The following is a 19,462-nucleotide window of genomic DNA, read 5'->3' as shown; positions in this document are numbered from 1 at the left end:
GCCGGGCGGGACGGAGCCAGGCGGACAGCTGGGCCCGGAGCACCAAGCTGTACCGGCGCGCGGCCGCACAAAGCCCGGAGAGCAGCGGCCGCAGCAGTGTGAGGCGCGCCCCCTCCTGCGAGTCGTCGGAGCGCGCGTGCCCGCCCCCGCCCCTCGCCCCAGCCCCCGGAGCGCCATTCGCGGAGCGGCTTACGCTAGTCGCCAGGCGTACGGCGCCCCAGCGGCCGGGGAGGTGCGCTGCCCGGCTCCCGTAAAGTTATTGTGAATGGGGAGCGGGTGACGTCAGCGCCGAATGTCAACAATGTAGCGATTGAGAGTGTGGGCGTTCCGGGGAGAGCGCGAGCCGCGCCGCGCGGAGCAAACAGCGCCGAGCCGCCGCCGCCTCACCAGCAGCAGCAGCAGCCGCAGCAGCAGCGACCGTGCACTCCCGGGCTACGATCGCTGCAGCGCTAGTGTGAGTGCCCGCCGCCGCCCTCGCCACCCTCCTGCCCACTCCCGCTGCCGCCGGGCTCTCGCTTTTTCCCGGCCTCCCCTCGATCCTTCCCCTCCCCCTTCACGCTACACTCGGGGAGCTGGGAACAAGCTGCCATGTGATGCGCGTCCTCTCCTCGAGCTTTCGGTGACCCCCGAACCGCCCACCGCGCCGGCCTCCGGGAGGGGGCCGCGGGCAGAGAAGACGCAGAGAAGAGAAGGAGGAAAAGGACGCAAAGTTCTCTGGTGAGGTGAGTCCCCGGTCCCGGGCCAAGGCGCTGGGCGGGGTGTCGGGGCAAGTTTGAGGGGACAGTGGGTGCGCGGGGAGGCGTGGGGAAGCGTCGCTGGAAGGGAGCCTCGATCGCCCGGCGCGCTGCCGACGGCCGAGAGCCCTGCCCGTTTTTATGGCATTTTCTAGGAACGGGAAGGCGGTGGGAGCCGAGCGGGTGGACGCGCCGCGGCGAATGTGCGCCCTCTCGCCTGGCTGTTTACGGCGGGCGAGGCGGCATTGTATTTCGTTCGCGTCGACGGGTGTTTTGGAACAGTAGGGGGAGGAGGAGCAGAGGGTAATAAGTCAGGCGTGCGGAGGGCGGGCTGGAGTGGGGCGCACGTCCGCCCGAGCGGGAGCAGCTGTCAGACCCACGGCCCTGCTCCCCGCCCAGCGAGGCCGGGGCGCCCCGGCCCCCAGCCCGTGATCTCCGCGAGGGACTGGACGTCCTCCAACCTGCTTGCGGCTTGCGTGCCCAGGGCTGCTCCGTGAGGACCACGGCCACCACGCTTTTGCGCTCAGCTGTCAGTCGCCGCCGGGTAGCCAGAGCCGCTGAGACTAGCGGGGCATCAAAGCCCAATTTCAGAGTACCGAGGAGAGGCAGGTTGGGGCCTCGCAGCACAGATCGCGGGCTGCATGCTGGATGGAATCCCTATTAGCCAGTGACCGGGTTATCGGAATGCGTCTCTAGGAAGGTAAACCAAGGGGCTCGTGCTGTCACAGGGCGAAAACTTGTATATCCCTTTCCCAAAGATTTTGCATGAAATTAAAGTGCAACATGCACCCTCTTCCCCCCCTCCCCACACACTTCATTCCCCAAACCCCAGAAGCTCAATCTAAGAAAAGGAGTTGACCTAGGGAAAACCTCTCCACCTTCCCATGCGGAAGAGCCCTGTGGGTCTTGCAGTTCTCGCACCTAGTAGGTGCTCAGGAGCCTAGCGCCCACACAGAGGGCAGCGGGCGGCGCTCATGGACTACCCCAGCTGCCCGCGAGAGGGGACTCTAGTGAGCATCTTGGTGACCTCGGGCTGGCCAAGCATTTGCAGAAACTCTGTGGGAGGAAGCAGGCAGGGCCGGGTGTGTGTGTATGAAAGGGCTGCGCACCCCTGGCTTCGGGGATCGTGGGTACGCGGGGTATCCCCAGCACCCTTTGGTGTGTGGGCGAATTTGACAACTTGGGGAAAGTTCCGGCCCAGCCGCTGTCAAGAAGGTTTAGTCTGTGGCCAGAGAAGCTCGCGGCCGCGGGTACCCGTGGACGCTGGAAACCAAGAGGGACGAGGGCGCCCCACCCCCGACTTAGCCACAGACTCCTGGTGGACCCGCGGATAGCGAGACGCGGAGTTCCTCGGTCTTCACTTTCCCTGTCTAGTGTTGCAGTCTCTTAATCTCTGTGTATATTGAATCTGTTGCGTGTATTTAACTAAAAAGGGTAATTACTTTAAATAAGAATTCTTTCCTGCCTAGTGGGAACCTTGGCAGAGATGATGCCTAATGAGATATTTTGCTTTTGTCTGTTTAGAGTAAAATTAGAGATGTTAATTCTGATAACGGTTGTCTCAGATCATTAAAATGTAACATGTAGTAAAGGCATGTCTAGCTGCGAAGGCTCTGGCTGACATGAAAGAAGCTGAGCGTGAAAGGCTGCCACTCCTTCAGCGGAGAGGGCTATTTTGGTAAAGCAGAAAAAGTCTTGTTTAAAATGTGAGATTGCCCCACCCTGGTTCTCCAGGAGCTCTCGAGTAGACGGCATTTTTCATTCTTGCAGGTAATAATAAACGTGAGTCAAAATGACATCTTGTTAGAATTAGTCTTTAGTCTGTAAGCGAGATTGCTAAATTACAGTGTTGCGTTCAAACTGTTCCAGTGAAAGGTCTGTCAGCATTTCCATTATAAATTCAGTTTTTCAGAAGTTTACAATTTCACCACAAAACTTTGAGTGGCTGAAATGATTTTTCCCTTTTAGTGTTCTGGTTTAAAAAAAATGCATTGATTGCCCACTTCCATTATATTTGCTCTTCCGGAAACTTGAAAATTATTCATATGGGGTCCCAGAAATGGAAAACACAATTATGGGATAAAGTACTTTTAAAACATACTTTATTTGTGCAGAGCAGCATTTTCATTTTGGATTTTGGAAGGCTTTAGGTTTGCCATTTGGTAATCATAAATGTGTTGAGTTAATTCTTCTGGTATCTGTTGATTCTGCAGGTGGATTGAAGTGTCAGTTTGTATTGTATATGCGAGGATTATATAAGAAACAATGTCCTCATATATATGTATGTCTGAACTCATCACTAAGTTATGAACCACCCCTGTTAGTACTTCTCGGGTTTTTGTGTTGCATGTGACTATATGCCATAGAGAAGAAGTAACGCAGAAGGCGAGAGAGGAAATCTGGACGCCACCTCCCCTCTAATTCATTTTTCAGTATTACTAGTGCCTAGGAGGAAGCCATTTAGTCTTTCTATCAAATTATGCCTTTAACTCAGTGTCTCCAGGCAAGTCCCTTCCAGTCCCTCACCTCTGGCTGCTGTGTGAGGGGCTTAATTATTTGCAAACTGCCTTGAAATCCCTGGATGAAAGGCACTGCGTAAGTGCAGAGTATTGTTATTCAGATATGGAATTTAATGATCCATTACAGTTCATCAGGAAAATGCACTTTGCAGTGATGGTAGGAAACGTTTCCACCTGATAGAGGGTAATAATAACTGCTTAAAAGTAGGTTCAGATTACAGATGAGACAATTAACTCTGGCCATGTGCTCTTCAATTTGTTGCAATTCATTTTGTGATCAAAGTGAATCACAGAGAGCCAGATGGTCAGGTTCATGTTCAAATCTCCCCTAGACCAGCTCCTCACTTGTGGGCCCACTGTCTGCACAGCTGCCTGGACTTACTCATTAGCACTGTGAGCTGTTCCTTAGAATCTGTAGTCGAGACTCCTGTGATGCCAACAAAAGAGCCCAAACCAATCTGCATCGTTGGGAGCAGTTTAATTTTCCTTGGATTAACTCATGCTTAGTGTCCCTGGTATGGCTCCAGCCTTAACAAGGGAAGAGAGAGATCCCAGTGGCTCCCTAGCTCAGCTGTGCGGGGCTCCACTGCCCTACTTTTTGCACCTCAGGTCTCAGGGGCTGTGGTGTCTGGCTTGGTGTAAATGCTGGCTTGAAGCCTAATGAAAGACAGAATACTTATTTAAATAAATATCTTTCCTCTTTGGTGAAGGGGTGGGGAGCAGGGCCAGTTTCATGGGTGTGTGATCTGCACCTTTGCACAGGGGCCCCCTCCCCTCATCTGCTCAGAAGGACCTCACACTTGGTTTTGTCTCCACCTGTTGTCTCCTTGAAATCTTTAATAATTACTGAACACGGAGCCCTTCTTTTTTATTTTTCACTGGTCCTGGTGAGGGAGGGAGGATGGGTTGGAGTGGCAGGTAACTGCTACTTTGTCCCAGCTCCTTTCTGTCGGGCAGGAGTGGGTGGGGATATTGGCTTTGTGTTGCCACATGGTTGGATTTTCCAAGGGAACCTGGATATGTGGATTTTTATGTGGAATCCCCTGAGTTTTAAATATTAGCTCAAAAATGTTTCAGATATTGGATGAGAACTTGTCAGAGCTAGAGCTGGCCTGCAGGTATTCCCACCGAATGGACTAATACATCTTACTGTTTGGTATTTCTGAATTTGGCTATTTTCTAAAGGCCTGACCCATCGGAGATGATTTGGGAGTCTCCCCCAAATGAATGGGTTACAGGTCATAGCTGTTGGGGAAATTGAATGATACGAGAAAGGCAAAACTTGAAATCAACATTGAGTTCCACTCAAGGATTGATAGCTTTCTTTTTAATAGAGGATACAAGTTGAAAGGCCAGAAAATTAACACATGGACACCATGTAATCCTCTGCAGGTAAATCATTCATAGCTTTTGAACTACCTGCCCTCTATTTAGTTGTTATTGACCAGATGGGGTAACTTGGCTACTTAATCTTCATACTTGAGGACCTCCACAAAAATTTGGCATTTGAAAAGGCCCACTAAAATAATAGCTGTAATTTATTGAATGCTCACCATGTGCCAGAAACAGTGCTAATAACTTTATCTATATGTAACTCATTGACTCCTCAAAACAACCCTGTGAAATAGGAATTGTGCCCATTCTGCAGAAGAGAACAGTTTTCATTTTATGTTGGAAAGAATTTCATCTGTAGGCAGTGCATCTCTTCCTGACTGTATAAGGCTCATTTTGCCATCCTCTGTATATAATCTATTCCCAAGGCGATGACTGGGTGTGGGGTAGGGAACATAGCACATAGTGAACATGGTCCCTGCCCTCATGTACAAGAAACAAAAAACAATAGAAGATGGAACAGGTTTGTCAAAACCTGTGGTTCAGACAGCAAACCCCACTTCTACCTACCTTCCTGTTCCTCTCCTTTCCCTATCTGGATGTCGAAGAAGCTCCAGTGACGTATGATCCTATCAGAGACACTTGCGGTTCAGAAGTCAGGGCTGGCTGAAAAGATTGACATTTCCTTGGAAAAGAAGATAAGTTTTGGCACACTTGGGGCTATGTTTGGGAAAGCAGCACCCAGGCCTCGGGAGTGATGGGAAGTTGCTTCTGTTTAACCAATGACAGTGTATGACCTATTCCTGTTCCCCCTTTACATTTTATATAAATATTTACAAAAATTTCAAGTTCCAAGTGAAACCTGATGTGAACTAAACATTTGGTAAAGTTGTTAAGATTGCCCAGAATATTACCCACCTTTTATTGCGGGGGGGGGGGGGTGGTTGTCTAGGGTGACATTTAATAGAAAAATAGTTCTTTCTTTGTCAATTCAAGGTTTTTTTCTTTTACTTTTTTCTTTTTCACTCTTTTTTCTTTCCCTCTCTGTCTCTCTCTCTCTTCTTTGTTAATTTCGAATGTCAGTCTACCTAAGACTGAAACCTGATCTTACCACTGGCATGCCCCTCAGTTTCCCTAGAGCAGGGAGTATCCTCAGAATCACCACTATGTCCTTTTCAAGGGCCGTTTCTTTTCTAAAGAATATGGGAATTGAACCTTGTCCTACTAATGGCACTGCTTCAAAACTCAGGCAGGAATTTCGCTTTTGTTTTTCCTCGAGCTATTTTTTCCAAAATAATAAATCTCCCCAATCTGAAAGCATTTCACGTGCTCTTTCATTGTAGTCATTGGCATTACAGCCAAAATGTCTCAGTTCTCCCCAGTGACTTCATAATCACCATTTCTCCAGCACATTCCCTGGTTAACTTCTCTTTTGTTCCTTAGCCTGACAATAAATTGTCCTTTGGTTCTGAGATGTGTCACTTTCCTCCCTGACCCTTTTGTTCCTCTCCGGAAGGCTATAGGACACGCTGCTGATGCCCCTGAGAGCTGCCTCTTAGTTACAAGCTCCCTCCCATCCTTGTTGGTTTTCATTTTCTTCTTTCCCAAGCACTTAAACCCTCCACTTTCCAGTCCTCTCATACTTCTTGTAATTGTCTTCATTTGTTCCTGAGCCTGCAGCTGGCTCCAGGTTAATTTCAGAAGCAAGCTTTTTGATTTTCCAAGTCTGCCACCAATTCCAGTCTTGCACCATCCTTCTCTTCACCCATCACTTTGTGCAGATGCTCCAGGAGTTTCCCGGGGACTCTGCATGTCTAACCCACAGGAGGCTTAAACTCCCACTTTGGCGTATAAAGAGGAGAGAGCCCAGCGTGCTTATTTCCATTCTGTAAATAGGAAACAAGGAGAAGGTGCAGGCTCAGCAAGTTTCTTTAGTGTCCCAGTATCCACAGATTATTGGCAATTTTTATTTTTCTTCCCACCCTGTATTCTCATAAACAGCAGAAGCTTATGGCTACCACAAAATGGGCCACGTGTCCAGAAATGCCTTTCTTTAAAGGCAGATGCCTCATTCATTCACTAAACAAACGTATACTGAATATGTCTTATGTGGCAGGCACAGAGCTAGCCAATCATGGGGGGCTAGTAGGGAGCACACCCAGTCCTGGCCCCAGCCTCATGAAGCTTACCACCTAGCAGGAGGGATGCCATCAGTCAGAAAGCAGCAGATAACCCATTGCATGTTCTGTGAAGGAAAGAAAGATTTCCCTGCAGCAGAGAGTCTAGTAGGTGAATGTGACCTGGTTGTGAGGTTGAGGCAGTCCTCCCCAAGGAACTATAGAATGAAGTGCCATCAGAGTCCCTCTGCAACCTGGGCTTCCTCGTTCCCCCCAGCCTCCTAACCCTATTAATTCAATACTGTCTTTGGCCCTTTGGAGTGTTGCATAAACCATGATATAACCCCTTGGGCCATTTTGGCAAATAATGGTTCTTGTATACAGAGTCCAGAATTGATTTATTTACCTGTGTTTTTAGAGCCTGATAGAAACAGAATTGTTAATTGCCAAGAATACTGTTCAGTTTCATACTTGGAAAAAATGCAAGTTAGCATTCTTATTTTGAACATATTTGGGGTCGTTTTGACAATGTTTGAATGATTAGAAGCTACACAGATATTTCCTCCCAGTTGGCTGGTATGTGTGGGACTTAGGCAAGGATCTTCAGTGAAAATGCGAGTCCAGCTCCTGCCTGAAGGCCTTGCCTACCCCGGAGCAGGAGGGTCTCAAGCGTCCGCAGACCAAGAGCAATTATTTAGGTTATTCTTAGCACAATTCAGGAGTGTTGACAGTGCCTATTTATTTAAGTACAGGAAACTTTTATCTTATTTTTCATCACCATTTACCTTTTTAAAAAATGTATTTATTTTTTAGAGAGAAGGGTAGGGAGGGAGAAAGAGAGGGAGAGAAACATCTCATGTGTGAGAGATACATCCATCGATTGCCTTTTGCATTCCCCAACTGGGGACCCACCCACAACCCAGGCATGTGCCCTAAGAATCAAACTGGCGACCTTTTGGTTCACAGGTGAGCACTCAATCCACTGAGCCACACCACTATTTATCCCTCCATACCCTCTTCCACCTCCGCTCCTACCCCGCTATTAGACAGTGTTGTCCATGTCCGTGAGTACTTTTCTTTTTTCTTTTCGCTTGATCCCTCCATCCTCGCAACCCTCTCCAGAGCTGTCAGCCTGCTCTCCATGTATGAGTCTATCTCTATTTTCTTGTTAGTTCAGTTCATTAGATTCCACATATGAGTGAAATCGTATGGTGCTTGCCCACTGACTATGCTATAACTAAAATGCCTGTATTTTTTTTTCTTTGGCGATAGCTAACCTGTGTTGGGAGCTTCCTGTGTGTTACTCATATTAACTTATTCAATCCTGGTGACAACCCAGAGCTAGGTGTGATCATTAGAAGCCAAGGCACAGATGTTGCCCAGCTAATGAGTGGTAGAGCTGGGATTGGAAACTCGGTGTCTATCACTAGAGCTTGTTCTCCTACCCATTACACTGCTCCGCCCCCTTTTCCTTTCTCCTTCATGGGAGGTGGGAATGCTCTCCAGCAGTTCTCGGAAGTGGAAATATAGGCCTGTCCACCAAAATATTGGCTATTTTGTTGATGTCTATCTGAAAGATGAAACCGAAAAATAATTTCTCAATGAACTGGAGTGAATGTATCTCCTGTCTTTCACTCGGCCCACTTTCTAAAATGGCATTCCTCAGGTCTGAGTTACCATTTGGGGATCAGAAAGTGGAAGTGATGACATGTAAAGACAAAAGGAGAACTGAGCATAGAACATGAGTCCCATGGCTCTGTCCCCAGGGTTTTCCGGTAGCTCAGGCTCCTGGCCCCCTGTTATGGGAAGAGTTTGTTTTTAGCTTTTTAGGTTTTTTTCTGATGAGGTAGGAAAAGATGAAAGAAACTATTCATATAATAGGTTGATTATTCTAGAGCAGAGGAAGAATTTCATTCAGATCCAATTCTTTTAGGGCTCCTAATTAGAAATATTAGCCACTAGTAACAGATAAAAGCAGGTAACCTTTGCTCTCATTCTAGTCAATTTCAGGAAGAGATTATCTTGCCAGATTAGCATGTTGCAATTCTCAACCAGAGATCTGAATGGTTTTAGAGGACTCAGCTTTGGCAGTGACCCCAATTACCTCAAGTTTGCAGGGTCACTGTTTGGAATGCCGACTCAGCCCTGCCCTGGGCCAGACGACACCCAAGTTGTCTTCTTTAGTCAAGAGGCATTATTCTTGGGAGCTGCTGGAAAACCAAGTGTCTGTAGCCCAGTTTGGGAAAAGATCAAGTGTAGGAGTGTATCGCGCTTATTTTTCAGTACTTAGTTCACCTTTTGGAGATGGCTAAATAGAAAGGCTCAGTGTGTCACTGTTGGAAGTTTTAAGTGATTCAAAAAAATAAAGCAGATGAGTGCATAAAGATATCTATGCAAACAATGATGAGCTTAAATTAAAGCTGCTGATTTAGTATGAGAATTACTTGCATTGATTTGTGGAATATCTGCATGGGTTCAAGATTCCATATTATGCAAATGAATGAGCCCTGAAGAATCAAACTGTGAAAAAAAATGAAATGAACTGTAAAGGATATTATTACCCATTCAACAAGAGAAAAATGTAGACATACTTAGATTTAACTCCCAGTTTTCACACATGTTCTTGGGAAGATCAGCATCAGGGATGACAACTTGCTGCCTTTGGGAAGAGGCGAGGCAAGGCTTGCTGTCGGTTCTGCCCATGACCTCTTTCTGTTCTTCCTTTTCCACTCAGTGCTTTGCTCACCCAGTGCCCTTAACTGGTGCCCTCCTTCTCTTTCAAAACCAATCTCAGGAAAAGATTTCGTGAGAAAATTTTTACTAAGGTATAAATAACTGAGCATACTTAGTGCATTACTTCTTTGTGAAACATCAGCATATTCATAGGAGACAAAGCCAAAGGAAAAAAATCCTAAAAATGGGAATAGTAGAATTTCACACAGTGGTAACCTGGGGATGGGAGGAAATTTCTGAGCAAAGAGAGAGGGCTGTTTATCAGTTCAACCCCAGACAGAGAATCTAGACAAACAGATTAGAAGATATAAACCACTGTGTATTAAAAATAGAAAGGGCAGATGGTTTTGATTTTTAATATAATTGTGTATTTGTTAGTGAGCATCACCTTCCTCTTGCCAGACACTGGATCTGATCACATAAGCCTGTATAGCAAGATTGTGTGTTACTTGACATTTAAACGGAGCTTCAGGGGCAAGTCTCTTGGTCTATAATTAGGAATTTTTGTCAGTTAGTCAGTAGCAGTGAACCTGAAATACTTTATTATGCTTAAATGTTGAATTTCAAAAGAAAAAGAAAAAAAAAACAGAGCAGTGGCTCTCATTCACGGGTCTCCTCACCCCATAGTTTTTTTGATTAGAACTGATTTGATAAATTTATTTCAAAATTGACATGCCCCATTCTATGGATGGTGGTAACACCTGGACATCTGTAGCTGTTGACTGATTAATAAAACCATGCTTATTTTAGATAGAGGTGTTGCCGGCTAAATAATGCCCAGCTGTGGGGAGTCTGAACTGCCTCCCATACTACCCTTCCCCCACCTCAAGCTCCTCCCGTAACCATGCTATGTTGAGTTGATGGCGCCATCTAGTGCTAGTCTCTGGAACTGTCCGACGGACTCCCTACCTCTTATTCTTCCTTTGCTGTGGGTTCCGATCACTGAGCATGTAGCTGGACATGAAGAGTCTCCACTCTCTGGGAGTGTCGTGTCCAGTGTTGGACTTCTCTCTCTTCCTACTTTTACTCTCTCTCTGTAGTTGAATTATCCCCCATGCCTTCCTGCCTGCCTGGCTCCATTTTTTTTCTCTTCCTCTCTCTTTAGTACCTCGTTGTAACCCTTCTTCCCTCCTCGTTTCTCTTCTAAATTCTGATCAATTTGGGGGGAGGAAAAAAGTCAGTACACACGACTGACAAAACTTTTTCTAATGATATGGCAAAGTCAGGGAATGCCGAGCATTTGAAAGTGGAATTAACCATTAAACCATATTAAAGGAACCAGAGGGAAGTTAAAGATGAAGTCCACAGGTCTCATTTAGAAGAGCGTCCCCTCATCTTCTTCTAACTAGACATTTTCTCAAGCACAGTCAACCAAGAGTGTTTTCTTTAGTTTTGGAACTGTTGTTATAGTATTATGTTTTCTTTTTAATTTACAAACTTAACCTCTCACTCATATTTTAAATTCGAGACTGTTTCATGGCATGTCCTGGAACGTCCCATCACTAGCATGACCCTGTTTCTGCGGGGAAACGTGTCCTGAGTTTCAGACCCGTTTCCCTGTAGATTCTCGGGTCGTGTGTTAAATAGAGAACAAAAATGAAAGATGCATAGGGTGAAGCCTGAGATGTGACTACTACTCCACAACGTTTGTGGGATCTGACTGAGTGTACAGGTTTAAGTCTCCCACATCAAACAATAAATTTTAAATTTCCACTTATGTTAAGCATCTTGATATTGTGGGTTTAAAAGTAAGTCCCCTCTGAAAAACAGGAACTGTGCTTGTCTGTTACCGGTTCTTGTGGTCAATATGGCAACTATTTTGATTTTTTCAAAAGGGAGGAAAAGCAGTTAAATCCAGTTAAAATTAACTAGCTTGTGAGATTTGAATGCAGCTGTTCCACACATCACAACACTGAGAGTCAGTTGTTTGTTTATTACCACTATTAATTACTATTACTTGCTAGTACTACTTCTCAAGCGGTGGCATAGATTATATTTTTGGTTTAACCTTGGCAAATAGCAACTGCAAGGGTAGCGAGGTTCCTGTTTGCTAATTTGCATGTACCTTGTTTTTGTTTTTGCCCGGTAGGTGTGTGCACCTTCTATATGCAAGAGTAATTTAGTCTGTCAGCAGTTTCCTACCAGAAGCGTTTGCTGACTCATGTGGCTGTTGCAGTGCTCAGCTGGCCTCACCGTCAACTGCCCACAGTGCCAGTGCTGCCTTGGGAGAGCAGCGGGCAGCCTAGCTGCTGGAAGGCTATTTTCAGAGCTGTGCTCACTGCTAAGACGGGTTCCCTTCTTCTTTCAGCTGCCAAACACAGCCTTCTGGTTGCAGGGTAGAAAACGGCATATTTTTACCTTTCTAGAGGCTACATTAGAATCAGCAATTCTGGGAATCCCTCAGGAAAACTGGTTTTTAATCATTTTAAATTTCTGGGACTCTTTAAGCGGAGGAGGGAAAGAGGAGATAATAAGGGAAAGGGAATGTGCTGTTATTTTCTCCTTAGCACCAGAAGGAACTTTCATGAACCTTTAACTTCGGCTTTCTTGGTGTAACCGAAACCTGACCCACTTCTCCCTCAGTGAGGAGGAGCCTGTGCCTTGAGTGGGGAAGCAGCAGAGTGGGTGCTGAGAGGGCTGCCCTGACATTGTTTTGTGTGGCTCCAGTCCTTAAGTAATGACAGATTTCGTTGATATCTGTTGCATGTTATTAAGGTTAAGGGAAACAAACAAACACCTGACCTCGGGTCATGTTAAAGCTGGTATGCGTTTTCAGAGATGGTTTCGCTGTTTGTTTTCGTAGTTCACTTCTGCTTATTTTCATCTGTAAGTGTGAAATGTAACTTTTTCAAGATTTCTAAATAAACTTCCTTTTGTAATTATGAGTTGATTAAATCATCCTAAACTATCTTGAGAAGTGAGATCGCTAGGGAAAAGAAGCTTTGAGTACCCTAAGGAGAGCTCCTCCTTTTTGGCTTCAGTAAGCATTCTGCAGCAGCTTTGACCAGTAATAAAGAAAAAGCCAAGCCACAGTGACTGTGTGTAACATGATGTTGATGGAAGTTCTTGGTTTCCGCCGATACAAATGACTCATCAGTATCAATAGAATTGTGACTTCTAATAATAACACAGTGCAAGACCTTCAAAACATGTGGTTTTAGCCCTAGCTGTTAGTGAAAGGTTGGAAAATATTAGTTTAAGCATTTTTTTTCCTGATCTCTTGATTTCACCCAAGTATAAAGTTGTTTTTTGTAGGTGTGATGATCACACTATTGTTTTTTCATCTTACTGTTTTTAGTTTCGTTATGACTAAGTAGCCAAATTCAGATCATTTCATCGTTTAGAAATCTGTGCAGTAAGCATCTCCTGACAGGGATGTGTTTTGAGGGAAATGTGGCTGAAAAGCAGATCCTCCCTGAACAGAAAAAGGAGAAAACTGGTACAGACGAGAGTCCGCTGAGCTGCCTGCCTCCTACACAGCATCTATTGCGGAGGGCTGCGGTATTGCTGACTAGCCCCATTGCCCTGTGAGTCACTGTGAAAGGATTCCAAGAGGAAGGCTAACAGAAAATTCGAGTCAGAGGAAAAGGCGCTGTGGAGAAGGGGCAGTTGTCACAGGAAGGAGGGTGCCACCTGGTTTCCACTGTCAGGGAGCTGCCTCGTGACCCCGAGCATCACAGGGACTTGAGATGTATGCTCATATTTTTGCAGCCTGTTTACTTGCATCTCTATATGGGAGCATTCTTGGGTTTTTTGTTTGTTTTGGTTTGGTTTTTTTTCCTGCAGTTTGGCCAGACCATTCAAGATCACTATCTTAGCTCTGTACCCAAGAGCCTTTCCTTTTCGCATTCTGTGGTGAAAGCAACTGAATTTCTAGAATGTGAGACCAACGTCTACATTTACATTTATATAGCTTTTTTCTTTCTAAACACTTCATCTTTAGCAATGTTCTGTTGTTTCCTAGCTATTAGAGCCAGAGGCCTTTCTCCCTTGCTTGCTATGTTAGCCTTGATCTGGGAAATAAATGCTTTAAAGGGAAACTGCAAATTAGAATTGTGGACCCTGAGAAGGAATATATTTATCAAGAAGGACTTCTTGTAGTTAAGCGGGTGCAAATTCAGGACCAGAGGCCAGTGGCTGTTGCTGATGGAGGCCTATCCATCAGCACTGCACTTCAAGGGAACTCCAGAGACTGAGCTGCCAAGCCTCCTGCGCTGTGTTCCTGCCATCTGTACCAGCCCTTGTAAAGGAGTTTTGGGAATCGCCTTTCAACCCGTGGGCTGAGATCTACCCCTTCCAGTCAGAACTGTGCAACTGCATCATCATTTGTGTCTATACTGACAAATCGGGAGAACTTGATTCTGACCAATCAGGGCCATAATATTTGGACCAGTCAGAACTGTACAGTTTGGATTCCCTGTTTGCATAAAAATGAACCAGTCAGTGCCAGGACAGGAACTTTTTCTGTAAGAGGTGGACTCCCCTCTGTGTATGGAGAGTGTACTTTCGATTTCCTCCAGAGGCTGCATTTCTTTGGTTTGCAGACTCTTCGCTTGAATAAGGTTACTCCTCCTTTTACACCTCAGCTTGGGGACATTTGTTGACAGACTTTTATTAGTTCAAATTCATGTCAGTCTTGTCTCTTTCACTCTTTGTTTTAGATGGATTTGTGTGTGTGTGTGTGTGTGTGTGTGTGTGTGTGTGTGTGTGATATCCTGCCATCTTCTCAGCATTTTGGGTTTTTAATGCTCATCCTTCCCTGTTATCGTTCATCCTTGTGTCTTGCTATCTAATCAAGTTTCTTTTCTAGAGAGCCTTTTCCTTTCCCTCTCTTGGCAAATGTTTGCAATTTTTTTCTCTGTGTGAACACTTGCCTCTTCTCATTTGTTCTCTTAGATTCCGGTGTTTCCTGCCTGCATGCCCACACCCCTTTCTCACTGTGTTCTTGGGCAGACCTGGGCACACACACACATGCACTCACTAGACATACATACACGTGCACCCACATGCATCCACACGATGCCCCTCTCTGACCCTGGTGTCTTGCTCATGGAGACACTCCCACAGTGGCATCAGGTGCTGCTGTTGCCATCTTCCCTGCCAGCAGCCAGTTTCTGGAAGGGGTCATTCAGGTGGAAAAGAAATCAGAAGGAAAGCTGGAAGTGGCTTCTGGCCTGAGATTGAGAATGCATCCTGGGAAGGAGGCTGGATTTGAGGGACCAGGAGAAGGCCCAAGGGAGGCCCCAACTTCAGAGGCTAGCAAGGGGAGAAGGCCATGCTCAAGTACAGAAAGACAAGACATTGAGATGGTTCTGCTACTCAGCCTGGAGTTGGAGATCCCGAGGATCAGTAATGCACCTGCATGAGAGGGAGTGGCTAAGGAGAGGGAGAAGGAGGCTCAGAACTCAAGGTGTGAGAGAGGACTGGGATCTGTGGACTGCCCTTTGGCTATTAAAATGTTCCAATAGCCAGCTAGGCCTTTGGGAACAGATGAGAGAACCCACAGGACACAGTGAAGAATAACTTCTTCCCAAGGGCCCCTCAGTGTGGCCTTCCCTGGCTGCCCTGCAGAGTTGAGAGACTGCTTTCCTTCCCAGGAGCCCCACCCCTTTCCTCTCCTGTCTTTTCTTTGTAGATTTCATTACCTTCTGACATGCTCTATATGTTGCTTGCTTGTTGATTATCTGTCTCCTTCACTGTGACTTAAGCTGCAGGAGTTCAGGGATCATTGTTTCCCGTGTCTGGCACTGAGTGGGTGCTCAATAAATATGTATTTGTTGGATGAATGGATGGATGGATGGATTCATTGACTCTCCCTTTTTAAAAATCACCTATGGCTTCTTGCTGCGCACAGAAGTCTAAACTCCTCCTTGGCAGAACATATAAAGCTTCTTACAATCTGTTCCCATTCTACCATTTCAGGTATGTTTTTTTCATACTGAACTTGCAATTAATATCTCTTGAGCCAATTTATGTTTTCATTTTGTACAGTTTCCTGGTGCATGAGTTATGTATGTTGACTCTGAAGTTCTTTTACTATATCCTACTATTACTTCTTGGAAAAATCAGCAATTACTTATTGAGGACTTGCTCTTTGCAGAGAACTCTGTTAGGCACAGGATATAATGTGCAGAATACCATACCAGTGTCAATGGTCCCTGTCTGTAGGGAAGTTGTTATTTTATACTGGAGATGATTTATAAAAGGACATGAAGCATTTGAAGTATGGTGTGTGGCAGTGTGTACTCTAATGCCAGGTAAATGGTGAAGGTGAGTGTTGGAGGAGTTGGGAGGAAAGAGAGTCAGCAAGGCTTGGAGGACGGGGAAGCTTTAAAAGGAGTTAGGTCTATATATGTCCTCAAAATATTGTGGGATTTACTGAAATGGTCCTTAATTTCCTAGCTGATACCCCTCATGGTTTATAGATGTGAGGTTCGTCAGCTGTATTGATCATTGTCAGCATAATAGCCCTTGACCATTCTTAAGATGCCGTGAATGGAGGGGGATGAGAATTGTTAAGTGCAGACCTATGAAATTCTTTTATAGTAGGATGGAAGGTTTTAAATGTATAAGGAGTCCTTCACTTTCATTATTTGAAAAAAATTGTGAATAGAACTTCTGTTCACTGAAACGTGAAGAGTGAGAAAACAAGCCCAAATCAGTTGATATTTGTGGCACATGTATAGAATTGGTCCAGAATATATAAAGAACACATATAAATCAATAAGAAAAAGCCAGAGAACCCAATAAAAAAATGATACTGTGCATTCACATACTTAAACACTTCATAAAAGAAATCCAAATGGCTAATTTAATAATCAAACACATGCAAATCAAAATCATAACTTATCATACACAGTCTTTGGATTGACAGAAATGTAAAAATCTGACACATGTTGACAATGATATACTTATAGATGGATAGGAGTTCTTGGTCATAACTTATAGGAGTACAGCTTGATACAATTACATTGGAAAAGAGTTTGTCATTACCTAATGCAAGTTCAACCTGCTATTAGCTTACAACTCAGCGGTCTTACTTGTGTGTGTGTGTGTGTGTGTGTGTGTGTGTGGGAAAATTTCTTACTCATGCTTAAAGAAACATGGACAGGGGTGTTCAAAGAAGCATTGTTTATACATGCAAAAACTGAAAACAGTTCAAATTTGCTAAACATATGCACTGGAATATCAACACCACACAGAGGAGCGTGTGCAGAGGCAGCGTGCTTGGTGGCTAAGGCAAGGATTCTGCCTGAGTTCAAAATTCGGTTCTGCCACACATTTTGTGCCATTGGGCGAGTTTCTTAACCACACTTTTCTCATTTATACGTTAAGGAAAGTAATAATATCTACTGATAGGGTTGTTAGGAGGATTAAGTGAATTAATATTTGCAACATGCTTACAAAAGTGACCAGCACATAATACCTTCTATTTAACTGTTTGTTAAACAAATAAAAATGCATGCATTAGTATGGATGTTGAATGAAATAATCAAGACACAGAAGAAAATGTACACAGTGTGATTCCATTTATGTAAAGTTCAAAAGTATACAAAACTAAATGTGTTGCTTAGGATGTATATATAGATGGTAAACCTATAAAGAAAATTTAGAGCATGATTGTCACAAGAAGATCAGTAGAGTGGTGACCACCAGAGGTGAAGGAGTAGGGTATGATGGGAAGGGTTTCACTAGGTGCTTTCCAAGTTCCTGGCAAAGTTTTATTTCCAACCTGAAGAGCAGTCCCAAGGGTTTTTTAAAATTATTTTTTAAAGCTGCATGTGTTTTTTGCACATGTGTATATGTATGACCTATTAGTTAATACATTTTTAAAGGTTTTTGTGAATTGTTATTTTCTGTAAATACTTCTGATTTGAGCTGATATTTGAAAATTACCTCAGGGTAATTGTAAAGCCCAAAACAGTAAGATGACATTTTACAGAAATAAATGTAAATTCCCACATCTGCGTTAAAAAAGAAACTGTTCCAGAATTTGCACGCCTGTTTGGTGCCAGTTCCTGCACAACATTGTAAGCACTGGTACAGCAGAGTTCTCTGGTTCTTACAGAAACTGGTGCCTCTTAGAGCCACATTAACAGAGCTGACCTCTTTAAGTCAGGCAGTGCAGTGGTCTTGTTCAATTATTCTCAGGTCTGCTTGTAACGTGTATGAAATACTATGCCCCGTACCAAGGGACTGTTTAGGGAAGGAAGATGTTAACCATGGAAGGAGCATCCTCTGTGATCAAGATGTTTAGGGATCTGGAAACTGGCCAAGGAAGTGGGGATGTTTAACACGGAAAAGAGGAGATGTAGGGAGATAAAGGGTGTCTTCCATCATTAGACAAGGAAACAAACTTTTTTCATTGCTCCATGAGTAGATCCCTTCATTGTCTATAGTGGAGACAGGTTTTGCTCCTGCTCTAAGCAGAGGCTGTGGGACCTCCCTTAGGTTTGATAAGAGCTTTGCTATCAGACATGTGGTCCCTGGACCAGCAGCATCAGTATAACCTGGAGCTTGTTAGAATGCAGAGTCTCAGGCCCACCCCACACCTACTGAATCACAATCTGAAGTTTATCAGGGTCCCCTAGCTAGGGACTCACGTACACGTTAAAGTTGGAGAGGCACTGGGCTAAAGGTTTCTAAGATCCCTTTTCATCATTCTTAGGACTCAATGATTTTATTTAGTAAACTGATAATTACCAGTTCATATGTAACATTATCAATTTAAAATGCCTAACTATTAATAATACTGTATTGTATATTTGAAAGTTGCCAAGAGAGTAAGTCTTAGAAGTTCTCAGATCACAAGAAGACATAAATCGGTAACTGTGTGTGGGGACAGATGTCAGCTGGACTCCCTGCGGCGATTGCGTTACACGACACACGTGTGGGCAAAGTAGGTTTACAGTCGCAAGTGTGTGAAACAGAGTTTATTTCTTTATTATTCATTATTTTTGTACTTTTTCCATTGAAACAACCATAAACCTACTTTTGTCCACCCCCCGTGTATACAAATATTAAATCACTATGTTGTCCACCTGAAACTAATAAAATATTACATGTCAGTTGTAGCAATTACACATTTTTTGAAAGCAAAATGACTGAGTATGTTATATGTACATAAGCCCTAGCAAGTATTTGTTGCTCAACTGGTTTGAAGTGGATTTGTCCATTTTCTCCCTAAAGTAAAAGTTAGGTTTCTTATGTATTTGGGTAGCTTATAGCAATTAAAACATAACAGTGTTTTTGCTTTTTAATGTATAGGACTAGATTCTTGCTTAAAAATTTACTAATTTCTTCATTTTCTTTCTTTTCTATTCTTAAAGTCTCCAGAGTAGATTAAGACTTTGAATACCTGTTAAGAATAGTCAAAGGAGACATTTAAATAATAAAAACATTTCATAATACGTTGATTTTATATTTAGCTTGGTTTGGGTTTTTTTGCTTGTACATATTCCATATTTTGACCTTATGGGAACCTTTGAAGTCTAAGTATATTTTAGTAATTCTCCACAATAGCCCTCATCTTTTAGATTTTAGATCTGAGCTCAGGCAAGTAAAATAGTTTTTAGCTTTTTCCTCTTAAAATACCATGACTAACTTGAACTCATCTCTTTTCTCCTTAAATAATTTGCTACTTGTCCTTTTAACTGATTAAGTTCAGATGGAATTTATGATTCATTTCATATTTCCCCCTTTATGTAATTAGTCACTTATTCTTTTGATGTCCATAGTAAAACTAATACTTAACATGATAGTCATAAAATTCCAAAATAAGGAAGTTCTTAAATGACTTACAGCCAGATATAAAATATGGCAAAAATGAGTTGGAAAACTTCTTATGAATAAAAGATGTTCTTTAAGGCCTTGTAACCATGAGTTATTTGGTTTAAGCACATGCTTCCAGATACATTTTCTTTTGGCATAGAGGACAAAGAAACTGTGCTATGACGGGGGCTTCGATAATATTTGGTATATGTGTGTCATCAACATGAGATAATGTTGACAAATGGCTTTATAAAAT

General features: G+C 43.8%; 1 protein-coding gene across 5 annotated transcripts in view; it reads left to right on the top strand.

Moving 5' to 3' along the window:
- The first annotated feature begins 251 nt into the window (after positions 1-251).
- The window catches only part of BACH2 (BTB domain and CNC homolog 2), a 332,177-nt gene continuing 312,966 nt past the window's right edge, over positions 252-19,462 (top strand). For 3 of the 5 annotated variants that reach the window (XM_045843206.1, XM_045843214.1, XM_045843205.1), the window contains exon 1: positions 252-722. The gene's annotated coding sequence lies outside the window, so the exon portion shown is untranslated. Of the gene's footprint in view, positions 723-1,111; positions 1,435-19,462 lie in introns of those variants that run through there. The other 2 variants (XM_045843208.1, XM_045843207.1) reach the window with 1 other exon arrangement.

The sequence above is a fragment of the Phyllostomus hastatus genome, unplaced genomic scaffold (assembly GCF_019186645.2).
Source record: "Phyllostomus hastatus isolate PE091 unplaced genomic scaffold, TTU_PhHast_1.1 phas_contig_40, whole genome shotgun sequence".
Classification (NCBI taxonomy): domain Eukaryota; kingdom Metazoa; phylum Chordata; class Mammalia; order Chiroptera; family Phyllostomidae; genus Phyllostomus; species Phyllostomus hastatus.
This window is presented reverse-complemented; position numbering and strand designations above follow the sequence as displayed.